Source organism: Phoca vitulina, unplaced genomic scaffold, assembly GCF_004348235.1.
Source record: "Phoca vitulina isolate PV1807 unplaced genomic scaffold, GSC_HSeal_1.0 scaffold9, whole genome shotgun sequence".
Taxonomy (NCBI): domain Eukaryota; kingdom Metazoa; phylum Chordata; class Mammalia; order Carnivora; family Phocidae; genus Phoca; species Phoca vitulina.
In genome coordinates this window covers 6,894,333-6,916,904 of record NW_022589712.1, presented here as the reverse complement: position 1 = coordinate 6,916,904, position 22,572 = coordinate 6,894,333, and the positions used below count along the sequence as shown (strand labels likewise).

General features: G+C 40.2%; 1 protein-coding gene across 4 annotated transcripts in view; it reads right to left on the bottom strand.

Annotated features, from left to right (window-relative positions):
• Positions 1 to 22,572, bottom strand: part of PRKN (parkin RBR E3 ubiquitin protein ligase) — a 1,294,051-nt gene that overhangs the window by 488,972 nt on the left and 782,507 nt on the right. The window lies entirely within an intron of this gene.

Genomic DNA, 22,572 nt, shown 5'->3' with positions numbered 1-22,572 from the left:
TCTTTTTAAGCTAAAAAGCACTTTTTGTAATGAGAGGTGAAAGCTAAGATACGAGTGAATACTGCCACTTTCTGTTTACTTCCTCGAATTTCCTGTTGCTCTGTGTAGGACTGAAAATCAGATATCAAAGAGAAGAACTAGGGTAATTTTGCTGGATACCTATTCTCCTAAACACGAGGCATCGAGGTCTTAAAAGCTGGAATAATTCTTCAGAAGCTACGGCAAGTTTGTTCTCAGAATGTCCTCTTAGCTTCAGCCCCCAGTCCAACATCTAAGACTGAAATACCACTACCGAATTTGTAAGAACTCCAGGCTGCAAGATGGCTTTGGGAAACACAAGCACAGCCACAGGGGAGGAGACAAACACACCTTTACTCTGACATAATCTAGGCTCTTCAGAGGTAAAAGACTTAAAGTGTAGGAACCACCCACAGAGAAAGCAGTTAGAGCTAATTGTAGCTCTTGGTAGAGAGAATTTGCTGGTTCAAGAAAAGCAAATATGCAGGTTAAGAGCACTGTTAAACCTTGAGAGCTTCACACTACTGCAGGCTTTTAAGAGTGATGCCTCGTTTAGTACTTACGGAAGCTTCTTACAAACGGGCTTGTGCAGTCTTCTTGGAAGTGGATGGTTTACAAATTCTCAATGTATCTCAATGGGCTCTTTGGATGATCTCTAACTATATGAAGGAGCAGATTTGCCAATGTTTGAAATCAGGCAAACCATCCCCAATGTTGTTATTAGAAATCTTCATTTTTCCCTCTGTGCTTGTATCTTAATATCCTTAAAATAATGGCAATTTAGTGAAATTGGCCATTAGTTTAAGGCTCTGAAGAATGTATCCGGTAGCAGAAACCAACCTTTTGTTTTCACTGTGCTTAATAAAAGGAATATTTCTATATTCCTCTTTAGAGTATTATGCCAAAAGCTGCTTTCAGTAAGCTCTGTCAAACCAAGGGACAGATAATCCCAATCATCAGGACTTAACCGAGGAACTTGAAAGTAGAGCTAATACAAATCTGTATTAACACATCAATGATTGGCTTAGCCAGTTAAAGCACACAATGTATGAGGTTTGGTCATTGGTTTATATCCCATGTCGACCAGTTGCCTTTGTTCCCATCAGGAAACAAAATATCTTAAAGATGCATTATGTTGATAATAAATAGGATATGGTTTCAAATAGATTTCCGACTTAAATCCCATACACTCTATTCATCCTTGCTATATTATCTCTGCTTCCCTGTGAAATGAGTAGGGGCTTACCCCTTGGGTGACCTTGGGCAGATTGCTCATCTTATCTGAGCCTCAGTTTCCATTTGTGAAACACATACTAGTCAGCAGTATCTACCTCAGAGGCTTGGTTAGGGCTAAATAATAAAATATCGTTAACACACATAGCTCGGTGCTTGGCAAAGAATAACTCAAAAAATGTACGATGATGATCATGATCGTGACTAATCAGGGTCACAGGGTGAGCAAGAAATGATGATGTGGACTTTAAAGGAGCTGCGTCTTTCTGATTCTGAGACTGACTCATGATACCTCATGCCTTTCTCCTCACCCTGGCCACGCTCTCTTAGAAAGAACTGCGTAAGCCATCTCTGCATTGCCAAACTTTTTAGCGCACTGTTTGGCACAAAGAAGAACACAATGAATTATTTTTGAGTGAAGAAACACAGAATCAAAAGCCATATTGTCACTTCCACACCTGTCCCAGCCGAATCTATGCTTTAAATGGAGGGGCTCCTCGCATGCTCTCCGATGGAACGTGCTAAACCTTGGACACAGCCGTGACCACCCTTATGCCCTTATCATTTAGCTGTACAACTCACCCCGTCAATCCTCCTCACCATCAGCTGGTTGGAAATCATTTTCTGGCCACTGCCCGCAATGCTTTCCTATGTGTCCCTCTCCCTCCTGCCAGTTGGTCACTGTTCCTATTCAATCGCCCCTACCTCTTTCCTAGAACACTACGGCAGGATTCTGGTAACTATGTTGCTTAGCTGTAATTCAGACTCCAGATGACTAAAAGATTAATATTCCTCAATCACAGCTGTAAACACATCCATGTTTTCTCACGTGTCCCATCCCTTTCTAAACTAAAAACAAACTCGTCAGGATGAGATATGAAGCTATTCTCAGCATGGCACCCACCTTCCTTTCCAAGACTGATTTCTGGCTAGGGCCTTGCCTAGAGCTTAGTGCCTCTTAACCCCTTCTCATTTCCCAATCTTGCTTTGTTCATGCATTTCTCTGTATCTGCTCCTCTCAATATCTTAGCCCTTGAAATTCTTCCCATTGTTATGTTCCAAGTGAAATTAGGCTTTCTTCAAGAGACCTTTTCAAATGATGCTGCCAAGTGGCCCTAGTTCTTAGTGGCATCTCCTGGGTGGGCTTAGGAACACATCACTGTCCCTGTCTAGCAAGCTTTGTTGTTTTAATAATTTTCAAATTATTACTTACAGGTATTAAAATGGTATGAATATGGCTTAAATGTGGCTTGTTATTTATAACTGTATTCATTTAATGCTGACATTATTTTGTTCTGTCCCAAAGTCGAATTATGTGCTCATTACACTAAACTTCAAAATGGTGAATTTGAAGCAACCCCAAAATCTGAGATGGCAATGGATGTTATCTCTGAGGACCAGACCTCACCCTGTGCTATAACCAGGGTATTTTATAGACCACTTGCTTGGTGCTATTAAAAAAAAAAAAATACTGAATTTTCTTATATTTGGTTGCTTTCATGACCAGTGGAAAAATTTTCCAGTAAAAATACAGCTGAGAAGAATGAAAGAGAAATGGTAATATAAAGCCTCACATTTAACAGCCACAGCAGGAAAATTCAAAATTGAATTCCAACCCTAGCTATTAAACACCCTGATCAAACCTCCCTCTGACTTCCCTGAGCCAGGCAATTTTTCTCCTTTTCCCAATGACACAGTCTGCAAGGGAGAGCACTGAGTGGTTGGCAAAAGAAAATGAATACACTCTGCAACTCTGGTCTCACGGAGCTAGAGCATGCTAATTGTGGCCTGACCTGCCTGTGCTCTGAGCGGACTGATGATGTGTGGAGGTGGCCGAGCATCCAAAACACAAAACTGCCTTTCCCTACCTGGAGACTCAAAACCCCAACTTAGCTCCTGAGGTTAATGAGTTTGCCCAGCGAATCTATCATTGCCTGCAGTTGGTCGGGGCACCTACTCATACCTCAGTAAATACCTGAATAGATAACTGGATGGATGAATGAATGAATGAATGAGCGCACAGTGGGGATAAGGGACAGGATTTGAGGGAAGGTTTTTGGAGAAGCTGAGCAAGGAAGGGTAAGTAGGAATTATCCAGGTGAAGAAGCCAGGAAGGGTTGAGGGGCATTTTTGTCGGCTCTGTTGGTGGGAACTGAATGAGTAAAATGAAGGGGCTAGAAACCACTGTTATGAGTAGGACGGGCAATCCCCTCAGCAGCACTGGAGAAAAGATTCGAGTGGAGATGAAGCAGGGCAGGTACGCTGAGACTAGGTGGTGGGTGAAGAACAATTACAAATGAAGAGAAAATGCAGCTATTTGGTCTACTTATATTCACAAGACACTGAGTTTACATGTAGAGAGGAAGGAGCTCTGGAAGAAGTGAAGATGGTCATAGATTCTTATACATTCCTTCTTCTGGATGTGGGGTCCCTGTCCCCTCTCCTTGAACCCGGGCCCACCCTGAGACTGCTTTGCTCAGAAGAAAGCAGTGGGAGTAAACCTCCACCAGTTCCTCAGCCTGGGCCTCAGTCAGCAGCTTTCATTCCCCATCTCTTGGAATGCCCTCCCTGGGAGCGCTGAACCCTGACGTTGCCCATCCTGGAGAGGCCACGTGCAGGTGGTCCCATCAACAGCCACAGCTTGGTGAGCTGATGCCTACCACGGGGTCACACAGGTGGGCCCCTCTGCCAGCTGAGCCCCACCCACCTCAGAGCCCTGCCCAAATCTGTAACCTACCCACTTGTGGAATAATAAAATGCTGTTTGAAGTTGTGGAGCTTTGTGATAGTTTGTTACTGAGCAATAGATAACCCAAACAGGGCATATAAAAATTATTTTGGGGTATCATATCCTTATTTTCATGATGCCAAGCTTTCCTAAGCTTTTATCAGATGGCATCATCACTGTTCTTGTGGTCTCTCTTGGTATTTTATCTCTTGCCTTTCTGGTTCTAGGTTCACTTCCTTTTTCCATACCTCAAGTCCTGATGGTGAAATTAAATTTGGAACAACAGAAAAATCACCCCACTGGGTCTATTTTCTGGTCATGTCCTATTCCCACATAATATAATGTTCAGAGAATTGAATGAAAGTCAGTCATTGTCCTTGCAGAAGGGAGCTATGGGCATGTGGCAGTCCCAGCTATGTGGGGAAGCTACAGCATCCTGGGGTGCTCTCTCTCTCTCTCTCAATCATGGCAATTAAAGGAGAGAAGAAAATGATCCCACCGACTCAATTAGTGTCAGATGATACTGTTTTGAGCGCATTCCTGGGCTTTCTTCTTTCCTCCTCTGAATGTTTAACGTTATCACTGTCCTGCACCCTCGGCCCAGAAAGCAGATAAACAGCTGCTAACAGAGCCGGTCGTGTTCACTACTCACATTCTGTCCTCTTTTGTTCAGGCTGAAGCTAACACATGTTGCCTGCAGTCCCACCTGCAGCCTCCAAAGAGTCTGGAAGCCTGAATCTGTCTTGTAACTGAGAAGAATGCAACTATACCAAGTGTGCTAGGGATGCTGGTGTCTCATGATTCTTCCCTCCGTCCTCCCTCCCACTCAGCTTTCCGCCCCTGCTCCCCCTCCTCCAGTTATGCCATAGCCCTACTGATGTATGCTTTAAGGCTCCTTCTTCAGGGTCTAAAGGCCTGATCCAAGCTCTTGCTGTTGAAGCACTATCGTCTCTATTTTAGGCTCACTTTCCTTCTATAAGGAGAGAAGTATGCTTTATTGATACCGGAGAATACAACGGTTTAATGATTACATTACCAAAGCAATGCAATTTTAAATGATAAATAATAGATTTAGATACTCTATGTGTCAGTTTTTAAAACATAATTTTGCTTCCATATCACATTTTGGTTGAGAAGTATACATTTCTCCCCCCCATTATAATGTATATTGTTCATGGCATATGAAATACCTTCTCTTCCTACAGACAAAGCTTTTCTCATCTACTACATCTTCAAAAAGATCAAGAGCAAATCTCCGATTATTGAGTTTTGAAAGCGTGAATATAACAAACCAACTAACAGCAAAGCAGATTTTCTATAGTATAGCAAAATACTGTGATACTTGTAACTGATACTTTAAGCTGTTTAATATTTGCCTCTTCTCCCATAACAATAAATTGGCAAAATTAAAATATTACAAATGAACCTCAAGGAACAATCAGATCAGCTGGGCACAGTGAATCCTCCAAATTATAAAAGCATTTTTTTAAATTATTTCTTGGAAGTGAAGGATTATGATGTAGAACAGGCAGAGGGAAAATGAACTATAGGTTTTAAAGAATCATGAGTGTACCACAACCAATAATATTTATTCACTACGTTTGTGTATTGTTTTCTACTTCCATAATACCCCTTCCTCTAGGTTATTTTAACATATACTGCACAACAATTCTCCATAATGAACACAATTAGCTTCACTTTGCAGATGAGGACAGGAGGGCACACGTAACTGTGCTCATCAGAGTCACTGCTCATCGAACAACGCTGCGGCTCGGGCACGTCACCCACATGATTACTAAATGCATGGTTTCAAGGCTAACACTGTTGGGAGTCTTTGCTGACGGTGGAATGTCATTTTGATATTGGGCAAAGTAACATGGTGAGTTTCGGAGTCTTCTCGTTCCTGGAGTAATAGTTAAAACACAGTTTAATTAGATGAGAATTTGGCAAACCTCGCCCCCCGCCCTTGGAACAGCATGAACTTTAAGAGAATTGTGGCAGTGGCCCAATTCCTGTCACAGAGCTCATAGCTCCTTTGTAATTTGCATGGGAAGGAGGGTCTAGCATAGCTGCTGGGAAAAAATGTCCCCCAAAGTCCAGGTTATCTATCTATGGCAAATCATAGGTTGAAGTCAAGGGCAAAGAGGCAGGAGACGTTGTGATTACCTGCCTGCAGAGTCTCTTCCTCGAGATGGGCAGCTGGCCTCACAGCAGCCCTCGCCCGCCTGCGAGGCCAGGCCAGCATGGACGCCCTCCACCCCGCAGCTGTGTCAGCATGTCCTCGAGGAGGAATTCGGAGTGGGCAGCCCTGGGAAGCCAGCCACAAAGTTCACAGAGTAGGCTGGAAACCAGAAACTCCAGAAAAACACTGGCACACATATATTTCCCATTGTCCAAAAAGGAGGCCAGATGGAGACATCTTCCAGCACATTCCATGATTGGGATTACAAAATGATATCATATAAATCCATTTTTATCATAGCCATTATACGATTTGTCCCCGTCGGTGACCAATACTTCCTCCCTATAATATCACTCTGAGGGAGCCTTCTGGGAAACCAAAAAATAATATGTGGCTTTGTGTGTTTTATAAAACATGCTCTGACTTTCAGATAAAGGAAATCCAGCCAAAGGTGGATGCGAATAGTGTTTATCACTGGGAAGTGAAATTAAGGGTATTATTAATTTTCTGATTTATATTTTTTCATAGGCCAAAATAGCATATGCTACCTTTACGAACAAAAAATTACTTTTTGGTGCTTTACCTCTCATCAGCCTGATTCAGAGTATCACCATGGTATCAAGTTGGAATCAACAACTACCTTCCTGAACATATACCGTCCATTTTTCTCACCATTTTTCTCCAGTTATCTATAAATATATCCTGAAGACATACTGTTTTTCAGGCATTGTACTATGTGCATATTGTGAGATTCAACTCAGTAAGCAGTAATATATTTAAAAAAATAGACAAATGGAATATTTTGGGTGAATTCAGAGAAAGTAGAAAAAAGTTGAAGTTATCAGAAAAGTCCTTCTAGAATTGACAGCATGTACACTGGACCATTTGAATATCAGTAGGATTTTAACCTGTTGAAATGGAAGCAAAAGGGGAGCCCAGCTAAAAGGAGGAGTAGAAGCAGAGCCATGGAGGTAGGCTGAGGTGCTCCGGTGATGCCGAGAAAACATCAGCCCAGACTCTGCTGTCACTGGGCGTCTGATCTAATTGGGGAGAGAAATACTATTTAATACATTTAATAATAAAAGTAAAAAGAAGTTCAGGAATAGAGACATGGTAAATGCAGTGAATTCGGAGAGAAAAAGAATGTTCCTAACGAGTGGAGTGTAAGAAAGAGCACTGAGAGGGATAGATGAGGAAGAGACAGGGCACTGTTCAGCTTTGCCCCAGCCCCCGAGCAAGGGAATTCCTGTCTTAACTGCCGCACGTCCGAATGATCATGTCCTGGGATGTTACAGAAGTCCTATGACAACACACTTCAGATTTCTGAGATGGTCCAAATACCAATGATTCCACTCCACATTCCCATAAATATGCTACTGTTGAACATACAGAGATAATGGCACGCAGATAAATAACCACAAACAATGGGGAGGATCTATGAAACGGAGAGGAAGACAGAAAATGAAAATATTTGTTTTAGGACAATATCGACAACAACAGGGTTTTGTTTATTGCATCTTGTACATTCATCTGGGCCACAGGAAATACTCAAAGATTTCAGGCATCTGAACAGATATAGGTCTGAGGGCCAGATAAGGATGGTTTTTTCCCCCGGTAAGTAATTAGTTAAGAAAATTCTCAGAAAGGGCCCTTTGCCCCTCCTGCTGCAGCCTTCAGTGTTTCTTTTTTTTTTTTTTTTTTTAAAGATTTTATTTATTTATTTGAGACAGAGAGAATGAGAGAGAGAGAGCACATGAGAGGGGGGAGGGTCAGAGGGAGAAGCAGACTCCCCGCCGAGCAGGGAGCCCGATGTGGGACTCGATCCAGGGACTCCAGGATCATGACCTGAGCCGAAGGCAGCCGCCCAACCAACTGAGCCACCCAGGCGCCCCCAGCCTTCAGTGTTTCTGCGGGGCTCAGCGGCTCGGCGGAGCAGGCCTGCAGGGGAGATGGAGCGGCCTAATGGAGCCAGCAGTGAGCCAGGCCGGCACATTAGGTGATGAATCAGAGCAAGCGAAGCAGTCACATGAGGAATTCTTTCCTGAATATTGTTGCCTTCCCATTACTGAAGGCAAATTCCTCAGCCTCTGTTTCAGGTCATTATAGCAACAGCAGACTTCTCCTTTGACCAGGGAAAATAGGACAAAAGGAGTTCAGGCGTTTGCATTTTGCTAAAACACTGGTAGGACTGGGCCATGTGGCCCCCTCTGCTGATGAGCGGAGAGCTCCCGGGGCCGGCCCCCTGCCCTGCTTGTGCAGATGTCCCAACCTCACCAGGTCTCCAAGGCCCCAGAGAAACTCGCCTCGACATTAGACTTCTGCTCAAACCATGAGATCTGGCTGTGTATAATCTTTTTAAATTATGTGCCACGAGTAAATAAAAATTCTAACCTAAATGTGGTTAAATGGTCTAAGTGTTTCATATAGGTTCTATTATTTATCCAAAATAATTGTATTTTTAAGCAGAGAATGACTTAGAGTCACTGGGGTGCGTGTGTGTGTGTGCACATATGTGTGTATAAATTATGTTTATGATTTATATTTGATATATCAAATGTAATATTTTATATACTTTAAATATATATAATAAATGTTAAATATGTTTGCTTTTATATATTTTATATATTTAAAATATATAAAATATATATGTTTTATATATTTCAATATATATTAAATAAAATATATAATATTTGACATTCATATTAAAAAAAAACAAAGTTAACTTTGGTGGAAGGCAGCTTTGAGTGAAGAAGATAAGAATGGCCTGACCAAGCAAAGAGAAGGGGAACTTTGCTCAGGCAAAGCAGGGCAGCGCTGGGGCTGGTTTCTGAGCTGGTGGCAAATGGCCAGAGCCTCCCTACAGCCTCTGATGGGAAGGCACGCGTGTGGTTTTGAGGGCCAAGAACATTAACTGTTACTTGTTGAGTTGCCAACCAATTTAGAGACAGAAAAAAAAAAGGGTAAGACAGGGGACGGTAACTTATGTTTTGTTCCTTGTAAGGCCTGTTCAAAACAGCAGCTCTGGATTTGTGGTCAAAGAGCTGATCAAAAATTTGCCTCCGAATGAAGCGCCTACAACCTGCCTAGCTGAGAGCGGGGAGGGAAGGGAGTGTGTGTGAGACCAAGGCACAGAGCACTCTCTTGATGACCGACTCCCTCGAGGTCCAGAGGAGAAAGTGCGAAGGAACAGAAGTCTGATGAGGTGGGAGGGGTCAGATTGGAGCAGCAGACGTTAGATTTCTACAGCTGATGACTCCGTGCTCCTGTACTCTCTCCCAGCCAATTTTCGGCCATCGGTTTTCTTTTCAATTCTTACACTGACTGATGTTTTATCTTAAACGTATTCTTATTTTTAAGACTTCTCTATGTCTTGATCCGTAGAATTTGGTCTTATCTTGACCATCCATGATGTAAAATGAAGAAATGAGGGCCTGTGCAGTATCTCTACCTCTTTCCTCTCATTTTGGAGCTTTTTCCAGCTATACCATTATTTTTCTATTTTATGATAATGTGACATTTTCATTTTGTTCTGTAACATCTGTGGTTATATCTCCCGTGCTTTGCCTATAGGTGGATGGTAGAAGTTAAACACACTGACAGACTACATTTATGCAAATTGTATTCACCGGTTCCAACTTTAAGGGAAGGTCCTATCCTCTGTAACTAAAACCTGGGTCACTCAAAAAGGGGATTTTCCAAAATTGGCATCAAATGCATTATTCTTCCTTATACACAGTTAATTGCTTTTGAATTTTTGCTTTATATGTGGAAAGTTTTCTAGCACAGATTTTTGCTTTTCTTGAGTGTCAAACTGTCTTTCTTTCTTCTTGTTGACAGAATAAACATATACCTTCTCTACCTAATACTAAACTCCTCCAGTGTTTTCATCATCTCATTAACTGAGTGTTCTGGAATGACTACTCCCTTTTCAGGACTGCTACCAAGCTGTCTTTCTAGAATTTTCTTACTAAATCCTCTGTCTTCTTTTATCTTGGTTTCAATTTTATTGCTTCAGGAGTACACTTTCAAGTCATTTTTTTTCCTCCTCTGGAAATCCTTTTTATTCACTCTGAGGTGTCAATGCATTTCACTTTGTTGATTTCCCTTGTCTTTTGCTGGAGCCCAGATCACACCATAGATATTTTCAGAAAAACTGCATGGGAGGCAAACATTTCTGGATGCTTCATGTCTGCATGTGTCTTTACTTCCTTGATATGATGGTCAATTTTGTGTGTCAGCCTGACTGGGCCACAGGTTAAACATTATTTCTGGGTGTGTCTGCGAAGATGTTTCTGAATGAGACTAATGTTTGAATTGCCAGTTCAGGTAAAGCATATTGCCTCCCCAATTTGGGCAGGCATCAACCAATCTGTTGAAGGCCTGAATAGAACAAAAAGGCAGAGGAAGAAGGTATTCAGCCCTTTTTGTTTCCTGCCTGCCTGTTTCAGCTGGGACATTGATTTTCTCCTGCCCTTGGACTAGGATTTACATCATTGACTCCCTGGCTCTCAGGCCTTTGGACTCCAACTGGAATCACAGCACAAGTATTTCTGGGTGCCAAGTCTACAGATGGCAAGTGGGGGGATTTCTCTGACTTTATAACTGCATGAGCCAATTTCTCGTAATCTCTCTCTTGATAGATAGGTAGATGATAGATACAGCTACCTATCTTGCTATCTATACCTACATCTTGATAATCTATCATCTATCTCTCTCTGTATTTCCAGAGAAACAGAACCAATAGGATATTACATATATTCCCTCTCAGAAGCTTGACTAATACACTTATATACTTAATAAAAACTTGAATAGGTACAGGATTCCATGTTAAAAGCAACTTCTCAGAACACTGTGGGCATTTCCTGGCTTCCGGCAGCAACATCAGGGGTCAGCAGGCTTACTTTGGTGTAGACAGGAGACCTCTTAAGGAGACAGGCTGGGATCCTGCCCAAGCCAGAATGAAGACACTCTACTCTGGGGCTCCATCTTGATTTCTCGTCAGATGATAAATAATATTTCCAGTAGCTTCTTCTGCTATTAATTTTGTCATTGATTTTACAACCTTCTAGGGAACTGTGTGAGTTATATCCAGTTTTTCTCTGAGGAGTGTAATTCTGAGTACTATTTCCAAGGTTTTGTTCTTTTCTCTGTCTTTAGAGACTAAACTCTTTTTCATTTCAGAGAGCATTATTTTGTGCTGCTTCTGGAAGAATTCCACCGGTTTAACAGAAACGTCACTGTGCTTTCACTAAAAATCAGGCAAAAGCTTCAAGAACTTTGCTATTATTTGAAAATAATATTATTGTTAAGATGATCAACGTCTTAATTACTATATGCACTTAAAATTATTTCTGCAAAACAATTACACTTGCAAATCTCTAATCCTTATACATACAGACATGTATTCTATATTGTATTGGAATTTTGCTCACAATTTATGTTTTCCAAGTTATTCTAAATTATAGTATTTATTTGAATCTTTCCTTTGGTGCTTAAAATAAAGCCAGGACAGCCTGCATAGTTCTGTGCATTGCTGAGATTAAAAAGATCACCATAGCCCTTTGATCAGGCTACATCTTTAAGAGCAGTTCAACTGTGAGGACATAAAGAATTTTCTATGAAACCAAAACATACAGCTAATCGTTTGTTAAATTTGCGTGAACCACAATATTGGATCAATTTAGCTCTGTACCACCAGGAACCTGTCAAGCACATGTCAGTCGTGGGGACTGATCACTGGAGCACAGACCACACTGTGAGGAATCCTGGTCTCAGAGAATCTTCCAGATGGATAATCAGGATCTTTCCACAAGTCTGGGTCTTCCATAGTACTCTTCCACATGTTCTTTCTCCCCCTCTCATTTTATTCAGTTACTAGGGAGGAGGAATATCTTCTAAATCTTCCAAAGAGCTTCCTGGTATTTGAAAAAACAACCATATTCTGGAGATCTAGAGAATCCTATTTGATGACAGGAGTACAGTAAAATGGCATGAAATCATTCTGGCAGAGGTTAAGAAGATTTTATTACACATATTACTAATTTCGTGCAAAGTGATAAAAAAATCTGTTTAATTTAAAATCCAGATTTTTATGTAATTATCACAAAAATCAGTAGAGTTATTTTCAAAGAAAGAAATAGCAGTTATATAATTTGGACATACAAAATTTAGCATTAACAAAATTAGGGGTATAGCCTTCAGTCTATTAATTTTTAAAAATGCATCTCAAGGAATGACTTTTCTTTTTATTAAGCCCTTGTATCAACACACATTTAATTGGCAAATGATAACACGGAAAGAGAAAAAAATGTAGGTGGAAATTTGTGTAATTACCTCCCAAAATTAATACAACTTGAGTGCAAAATACGTTTTTGGTCTCCAACCTTAGCTACAGTGACTATATGTTGTTTTGCTCTATTATATAAGGAAATGATAGAAAGTAACAGAAAATAAAAGGTAGAAGGTCCAGCAAACAAAGGGCTCTGTGTGTATTCTCAGATTGCTCACAGACCTACTGAGTCAACTTTAGAGGTTCTTGTGCCTTTTGGTGCCTCCTGATCTCTATTGAGAAAGTACATGGAGGACTTAGGCCCATAGGAGACTCACATAAATGACTCAAAAGGAAAGGTTAAAGCAATTTGGGGTTGTTTATATTGGAAAAGAGAAGAATAAAAACTTGGAAAACTTTTTCACGCATATGACTGAAGGAAAAAGAGGTTCTAAAGTATGAGGGCCTGAGAACTCATGGAAGAAAGTACATTTCCATGGAAGCATGATTGCAAGGTGGTACTGAGGAGGGTTCCAGACTCTCTGTCCTGAGCTTGCAGGGCAGGTGATGGCTCTCATCTGCTGAAGAGAACATGCACATTTCCCTTCCCGAAAGCGAGTTTTACATTGACCTCAGGAGATCCCACCTCTGTGACAAAGCACTTCCATAAATCCTCTATGATGGAGGGGACATACCTCAACTACTTGGTAAGTGAAAAGATGAAAGAACAAAGGAATGCTTTAATGACTTCCATCATCATTATGGATGCCAGTATTTCCTTTGCGATAGTGAAATACTTAAATAATTGTTTCTGTACATTAACTATATAGATTGGTAGTATTATCAGCGGCTCTATCAGTGAAGAAGTTGTTACCAATAATACATTGCAAATATTCATGCAGTAGGAAAATCACATACATTTAAATATAAAATAAACTTTCTCTAACTCAGGAGAACATTTATTTTCATTTGCCCTATGTTCTCAAGGAGCCAGAACAGGATGGAAGAGAACAGGTATGGGAAACCCTGGAGAAGAAGCCTAGACCTGGGCCCCAAGGGCCTGTCCCATCCTACCTAGACTGCCCTAGAGATGAAGGGGAAGGAGTCACCCATCACACACAGCTGGGCATGACCTTGCAGGTACAACATCTACCTTCTGCAGACCCTTTGGTAGGACAATTTACAGCCAAGCCCACCAAATAGAATTCAGATGAACATACTCATCCAGCCTCCTAGCGTCACGGTTTATTTATATTTTCAACAAGGTTTAAATCCCCTTCCCACATTCAATAGAAAAACAACTGTTGACTTCTGGGCTGCGTTTTCTCAGCCATTTCTCTTTGGGAGTTGCTACACTCAGCTAAATATCTCACCTCTAGAAAGAGCTGCCTTCTGTCCGGGTCCTGTCACTCAACCCTGGATAATGCACCTCTGTTTTCCACATAACCTCAAAACATTGGAAAAAAAATCTGCTATTCCCAACAGTCTGGTGCTATTGTTGCTGTAGGGAAAATGAGGAAGGGTAGCAAACAGAAAGCATCAAAAGTATTAGAGGAGACAATAGATGAAAATTTTATAATTTTAGAGTCGTGCAATACTTTCTAAGCTAGCACTAAAACCAAGAGGCATAAAGAGGAGATGAAGTATCCGACTACCCAGAACAACTGAAAATGTTTTTCTATGGCAACAAAACAAAACAAAAACTCACCTTTTAGGGAGTTTGCTATACGGGTGGTCCCTACTGAACCATGCTTTCCAGAACAGTGCCCTTGGGTAGCACCCTCCTCTTGAATCTAGGCAGGGTATGTGACTTGCTCTAACCAACAGAATGTGATAAAAGTTTCAGACTGAAGCTCCTACGTTTGCACTCTTGGAGGCCCCGAATTGCCGCCTTAGAAGCCCTGCTACCCTGCAGGAGATAACCACGTTGAGAATTCATGTGGAGGGGCGCAGGAGGGAGGAGAGCCCTGAGTCTCCGTTAAGGAGAACCAGAGAATGCAGAGGACACAAGAACCAAGGCCCCAGAACTGTGACCCTGGGCAAGCCATTTCAGCCAGCAACCTGCCAGCCTAGCTTCTTAGCCGAGCCCTACATAGCAGGAGTGAAAAAGTGATCTGAAACCTCACAGCTCCAGCAGGTGTCATACTGAGAGTCCCATTGTCCCTTCCATGCTCTGTTGAAATTCACGACCCTCAGAATTTTGAGAAAAAAATAGTTTTGTTTTGTTTTAAAGACAGAAGGTAATTTGTTATGAAGCAATAAGTAACTGGAACATTCCATTAGTCAAACAACAAACTGGAAAAAGTTTAAACAATACACATCACAAGAGACTAGTTAAAATAAGCAAAAAGATCTTACAAGTCAATAAGAAAAAAAAGGACAATGCTATACAAAAATAAACAAAATGATTTAAGAAGTAATTCAGAGGCCCACAATACAAGTGGTCAATAAGCCTTTGAACAATGACCAACCTCAATCTTAATCTTTTTAAAAAGTGGAATGAGATTCCATTATTTGCCTCTTGGACTGCAACATATTTAAAAGCTTAGCAATAAATAACATCAAGAGCTGAGCAATAAACAGAATGGAGGTGAGGTGGGACTACTGTAGTCTCATGTACACTCTTTGGGAGCAACTTACCAGTTTATTAAAAAGTATAATGTATGTATTATTTGACCCACCAATAAAGTTCCTAACAGGATGTTTTATAAAAATATTTACTCAAGGATACAAGGATATATGAAGTATTACAAACCGAATGTTTGCATCCTCCCCCGCCAAATAGATGTGTCGAAGCCTGAACCCCCCCCATGTGATACGGTATTTCGATGTAGGGCCTTTAGGAGATAGTCAGGTTTAGATGAGGTCATGAGGGAGGGTACCCCTTGATGGGATTAGTGTCTTTATAAGAAGAAAAGAAACCAGAGCATTCTCTCTTTCTCCTCCACGTGAGGACACAGAGAGAAGGCAGCCATCTGCAAGGCATTCCTTAGAGGGCTCCCACAAGGAATGAAATCTGCTGGCACCTTGGATCTTGGGCTTCCCAGTCTCTAGAAATGTGAAAAAATAAATTTTTGTTGTTCAAGCTACTCAGTCTATAGTATATATACTACATAATATAGTATAGTATAGTAAAGATGTTCATCATATATAATATCTTAAATGTTGGGAAGTTTGACATATCCATCCATAAGAATCTCATTGAAAACAATGACAACACATCTACACAATGTAACAGTGCACAGCTACTTACAAGAATAAGGCAGAACTGTACATACTGATCTAGGAGGATATCTAGATGTTTGTAAGGTGGAAAAAAAAATCAAGTTGTAGGTCAGAACATACTGTAGGATTGTACTTGTGATCTTTTATGAAAAAATAAATACACACATATCACATATTTGTATACAGATACATTTATATAACATTTCTAAGTACACACAAGAGACTCTTCATGGTGATTAGGTCTGGGGATTAGGAGTCCTGATGTTGGGCGACATGGTGTGGAGAGGGAATGAGACTTTCTTTTCACTCCATACCTGTCTGTATGTGTTAGTTGTTAACATGAAATTCTTATTAAAAAGGGAAGAAAAATAACGAGAGGCTCCAAAGGCCTTTACGTCAAAAGCTTCATCGTTCCCCTAGGCCCAGAACACAGCAGCACTGTTAATCTTCATTTTTACTTTGGGCTCGTAGATCTATCCCGAGCTGCGTTGGTGACATTACACACACAGTATCCCTCTCTCCTGGGTTAGAGAGGCATCAGGAGGATTGGGGAAAAGCGTAGAGTTTGCTGGGAGAATAGAAAAGTACAGTCGCCACACTGTTTCCTGCTGCCCTAACTCAAGTATCTGAGAAGCCCCAGGTTCCACCACAAGCAGGAGAGGGATGCTCTCCTTCCCCACCCAGTCTCACCAGTCATGCACCTGCCTAAGGAGCAGTGAGGCCGCTAAGGAGCCCCTAAGGAACCCTTAGCATTCTCAGACAGCCCGGACTCTGATTTCAGATGGGAGGAAGTGGATCAGCATCACTGACAGTCATATCGTTTTAACCTTTTAACCTTTATAGATTAATTTTCCTGAACCTGACAGGAGATTCGTCGAAGAACACCTTATTCCTACTATTTATGTTCAAACAGAATCATATTCACTCACAAGCTTCACTAATATACAGTTATTCTGATACATTTTTTAGGGCTTGAAAACCAAAACAGATTTTTAATTTTCTTATAAAAAATCACAAGCCTTTATATTACAGTGCTAGGTTTCTTAATATCTTTTGTGTCACCCCTTGTAAATGTGAGAACTGATTGATCTCTGTTACGCGTGTGTGACAGACTAAATCTAAAACATGGTCGGAGGCAAGCAGACGTTGAAAATCTTGTGGAACTGGAACATTTTCATTACGTATACCATGCTGTGTGTGAAAGAGGCATGCCAATCAGGTTGTGGTTCTTAGCAGGGGGATGCACATGCAAACTTGGTGTGATGGTTTCACTTGGTATTCTCATTCGGAAAACATTCTGGGATATGTAAATACATAACTAGGTAATGTCCAAATAGACACAGTATTGTAGTTCAGAAATATGAATACTTATGAGAGAGAGAAAGAGAGACACCATCCCATTGAGCAATGTGTGAGTGTGACCCCCCAGTGCAAATGGGAGGCATGGTCACGGATGGAGGCCTTAGTTAAGACCAAACCCCCAAAAAAAAAATTTATTTCCAACTTTAAAAACCGGAAAAAAAAAAAAAAAAAAAAAAAAGAGCTATGCATTTACTAAAAAAACCAATAAACAAAAAACAAAAACATTAAAAGCATTACCCTTATGTGTTTAGAAAGAAAAAAGGAAAAATGGGTGGAGGGGGGTGGGAAGAAACACTTAGTTGGAACCTCAAACAACCAAATGGCACAGATACTGAGAACACTAACATTTGAATATGAAGATTTGGGATTTTTTTAAATAAGAAAATTAAGGTCTATTTTGGTGTTTCAGGTTATAGAGCCATAAGGTACTCTGGTAGGATTATAGAGAAATGAGGGATTGAGAGAAAACTCCTGACAAGATCAAGACTATGGGACTATTCATGAAATAGGAAAACCCACATATAATTGAGCGAGGACAATGGACAATATTTTGAATTGCAATATCACTACATAAGAATACAATGCATAATTCCGATAGCCAAGTGCTGCAAGCCAAATTCAAGATAAATGAAAAGGTAAGCAAAGAAAAATGTAAAGCGATTAAGTGGAGAATACTATGATGAATGATTACATTGGAATTTTTAAAAAGATGTCATTAGAAGGGTTTGGAATGAGGCCAGGGAAGGAGTTATGAGGCTTACTATAATAGTTTGGGCCCTGTAGATCTTCTTTAGTCAAATTGGTCTTTATTTACTACTTATTCCCTATTTTCTTTTTTTTTTTTACTCCCTTCATTTTAATTTTTAAATTTGATGACTTACCTCTTCTGCCATAGGCCCCTTTCCTTATCTTTCTTTGCTGAATTATTTTTTTTTAAAGATTTTATTTATTTATTTGAGAGAGAGAGAATGAGAGACAGAGAGCATGAGAGGGGGGAGGGTCAGAGGGAGAAGCAGACTCCCCGCTGAGGGACTTGATCCTGGGACTCCAGGATCATGACCTGAGCCAAAGGCAGTCGCCTGACCAACTGAGCCACCCAGGTGCCCCTCTTTGCTGAATTATAACAATCTTAAAAGCACAGACCACGTAGATCTTTAATTTTTTAATTTTTCCATTTCCACTTCAAATTTATGTCACATGTTGTGGATTGTCCCTTTAAAGAAAATTCCATAACATTTCAAAAGCACTTTGGGATTAATATTTGTGGTAGTAATGAGATTTTATTTTCTTAATATTTTGATGCAGAAAAACAACTGGTGATGACGATGGTGGACTCTTTATGGTTAACGAGGCCAGAAAAACTACACAGTCAAGTGGATAGATCTTTAGGCCTGCTGGCTTTGGAAGCTTTTAATGAAAACCTAGGGGATTTATAGACAGCAGACTTCACCACATTTAGGTACACAACGGCATGTTACTACAGTAGCCACAAACACTGAGCAGTATTCAGAGTCTAAATCAAACTCATTTTGATTGTAAAAATTTAGTTTTTCAATTTGCCTCCTGCTGCATAGAGGTAATAGATCAGGTGATTCATTTCCATATGTGAACTGTTGTTAACCACAATGGGCGAAGGAGAGCCGGATGCAGGGCTGGGCCATTATGTCATACTCAGAAGAAAAGAGAATAAAATTACAGTGCAGAATGACCTACCAAATTTCCCGGACAGGTGCTAATTCACTTTGATCTATCCTTCACCACAATTTCATTGGTGGGGAGGGCACACATATTTATAAGTGTGGAAGCAGACTGCTGTTGTTCTGTTTGTAATTTACAGCAACAAAGAATTCATTATGATTTCCATATTAGAAGTCCCAAGGTGACCCTGTAGTGGATACCAGCCCCCTGCTGTGTAGGATTCCTAACATAATAAAGAATAAAGAAAAACAACAGTACATCACAACCTGGCCTCCGGGGTAATCAATTCACATTTGTACTACGGAAACAATAGCACGGCGCAAAGCAGCGTCATCACTACAATTTGCTGATGAAAACCCTAGGGATCCCAGGAAGTGTCTGCCTGAAAAGCAGCTGATTAATCTGAGTTACTAAGCTTGGTTAAAGGGTTATTGTTTTAATCATAATTAGCTATGAGTAGTTACTCATGAAAAAGTTGCGGGGGGATCCAGTTCAACCCCTTGTGAGGCAGACAGCTTTTATGCTTTTTTAACAATGAATTATCAACAACTATATACAATAAAACAGAGGACCAAATGGGAGAACAGTAATGGTTTTGATTTCCAGAAGTTGGATTTAGAATCTCATTAGCTATGAAAAACTATTACATTTTATACAAATATCCCTTAGGTGACATGACCATGGTGTGTTATCTCTGTATCCCATTGAATGCTTTAAGAGCTCAGTAGGTAAGTTCTTTTACTTCTAAGGAAGGACATTCCAATGTCTATGTACACAATAAACACTCCAATGCATGGTATGACTAATACAGTGCCATAATTAGGTAAAAAATGTGAATAAGTATTTCACTAAACAAGATCTATGACTGGTTAATAAACACATGGCAAAGATGCTTACTATGACTAGTTATTAGAGAAATGTAATTAAAGTCACAATAAGAAATCACTCCACACTCACTAGAATGGCTATAATGGGAAAGATTGACAACACCAAGTATTGGTGAAGATATGAAGACACTGGACCTTCTATCCTTTGATGGTGGGATGTAAGATGTGACAGTTACATTGAAACATTTAAGTATTTTTTTTTTTAAATGTTAAATGCATCATCAGAGGATTCAGTGATTCCTCTCCTAGGTATTCAACTGAGAGAAATGAAGGCATGTGTCTACACGAAGACTTGTATACCAATGCTCACGGCTCAACTCAAATAATCTCAACTAGAAACAAATACAGATGTTCATCAACCGGTGAATGGACAAACTAAACGTATCATATCCATTCAACAGGATTTTGCTCATCAAGAAGACAGATAGAAGCAGCATCTCTGGAAAATCTCAAAATAATTACGCTGAGGGGAATAAGGCAGACAAAAGATTGCATATTGCATGATTCCATTTATATGAAATTTCTAGAAAATGGAAAGCTCTGAAAGCAGAGAATAGATCAGTGATTGCTTGGGCTTGAGGGTGGGCGGGAGGATGTCTCAAATACGCAGGAGAAAACACTTCGGATGACAGAAACGCCCTAACACTGAATTGTGACGGTGGTTGCATGCTGGCATATATTTACTATGAAAACGTACACTTACACTGGGTGATTTGCATGATATGTAAATTATACACCAATGAAGCTATCAAAATGCATCAAGGCATAAACTTAAGATTTGTGGACTCATACACATTCACAAATCGTAAAAGTTGAATTTAAAAATAAACCAGTAAGTAGGCCATAATTATCTACTAATAGCCTTATCTTTCTCCTAAAGCGGGTACCCTGAGACTTCTTTCAGAAAACTAAGGCTACCGCTGGGTTACATGCAGAAGGGTTTCAGGTGTTCCTTTATGCGATCAGACCATTATGTGTTTCCATGTTCACACATCACTGAGAAGGTGCTGAGCCTGCGACCTCAGTGGGTAGCCAGCCCCTCGGGGGACTGGTCAGCAGTATGTATTAAGCCACTGCAATGACCTCCTGGGGCAAATGCTCATGGCAAAAAGTGTCAGGGAGATTTTCCAGAGAACCAGACAACTTGATTAAAGAACTAACTATGTCGGCATTTCCATGGCTTTGTAGGCAGTGACAGTGACATGGAGGCAGGAGTGAAGAGATCAGACCCTTTTCCTCCGCAGCAAGGGTGGTAGCTTGGGTTTTTAATTACTAAAATGATTTGCTTCACCCACTGAGGAAAACCATCAGGAATGTGTCCTACAGCTACAGGGCGGTGGCACTTATTGCTATGCTAGACAGTCCCCTTGTTGAAGCCTTTGAAACGTCATCCTCTGATTCACTCTTAATTCTTAGTACGAACAGGAGTAACATATGACAGGCTGACAGCTGAAATGAAAACAGATATAAGGCCCTTTGCAACATTTCTTGTTGAACAGCATTTCAATTACCAAGGGAAAGTGGATTCTTCAGGATGCTACAAGGCAGATGTCAGCCTCAATTGGTTAAATCAGAGAAACATTGACTGAATTTCTCATAAACAATAAGGAATCCCACATGTAATTCTGATTCATGTTTAAAAAACCCAGAAAATTAATAGTTACCTACAATAAGGGAAGGAATATATTATTAACATTTTGTTGCCACTCAGGATTCAAACAAAGAGACTCTAATAAACCCCTCTGTTATCATATGTAGGGGAATATGGTAGAGCACTAACTGCCTCAGAAGCCCTACTTGCCCATCTTTTTTTCTAGGTATTTCCTGCTTGTCCATTAAAATTCACATTAAGTCATTTCTCACATCATAGACACAAAGTGATTTACTTCTCTTTTTTCTTACAGTAATTTGTCAAGGATAGGGGCAACTGTAGGTGTGGATGTGGGTATGCATTTGTGTGTGCACATATGTACATACATACATGGAAATTGGCCTCATTTTCTGGGTCCTAAATCAGAATTCCATACCTTATGGAGAGGCAGCACAAGTAGATCAAGTAATTACTGAATAAAAATGAACTAATACATGTCAGCCTTGTAACAAAAGTTACAAAAGTCCAAGAGTATTCATTACTCGCGATTAGAAACTATAAAATGTGTGATGAGATCTTAATTCTGGACATACAGGCAATGATTACACAGAAGGTTAAGAATAACCAGGCTAGTATTAGATAAAATGAAGAGAGAAGGTTCTGGAGAGGTTTGGGTTTTGTAGTGTTGCTTTTAATTTAACACACCTTGGGTTTTACAGCAAACAAGACTCAGTGAACTATAATAAAAAAAGGATGCTCTTATTCTAACTGTGATTATATTTCACACTTGAAGTTTAAACAGAACCATGGCCCTCCAGTGTGCAGAGCACCACGTCACATTGTGGCCATCTATGGATGCTAGATCTCGGTCTCATCCACTCTCTCCCCTTGCCTGAACCATTAGAGTACCTATTAGCCTCCCTATTCCCGATCTTACCAGCCCACTCTCCACAACTGAACACACACAGCCCATATCACTCCTTAGCTTACCACTTCACTGGATCTCTAAATATTCATATAAAGCAAATTCTTCTTCTTCTTCTTTTAGTTTTTATTAAGATAAAGTTGCAAACTTACAGAAAAGTTATGAAATATAATGAACTGTATGTCCCTCACCTAGGTTAACCACTTACTATCAACATAGTCAAATTTGCTTTCTAACTAATTTCTGATAGATTTGCAAACGAATTTTACACTTCAAGGAACTAGAAAAAGAACAAAGAAAACCCAAAGTTAGTAGAAGGAAGAAAATAACAAGGATCAGACCAGAAATAAATGAAATAGAGCTGGGAAAACAATAGAGAAGATTAAAAAACAAAAAAACCCTGGTTCTTTAAAAAGATAAACAAAATTCACAAGCCTTTTGCTAGATTCACCAAGA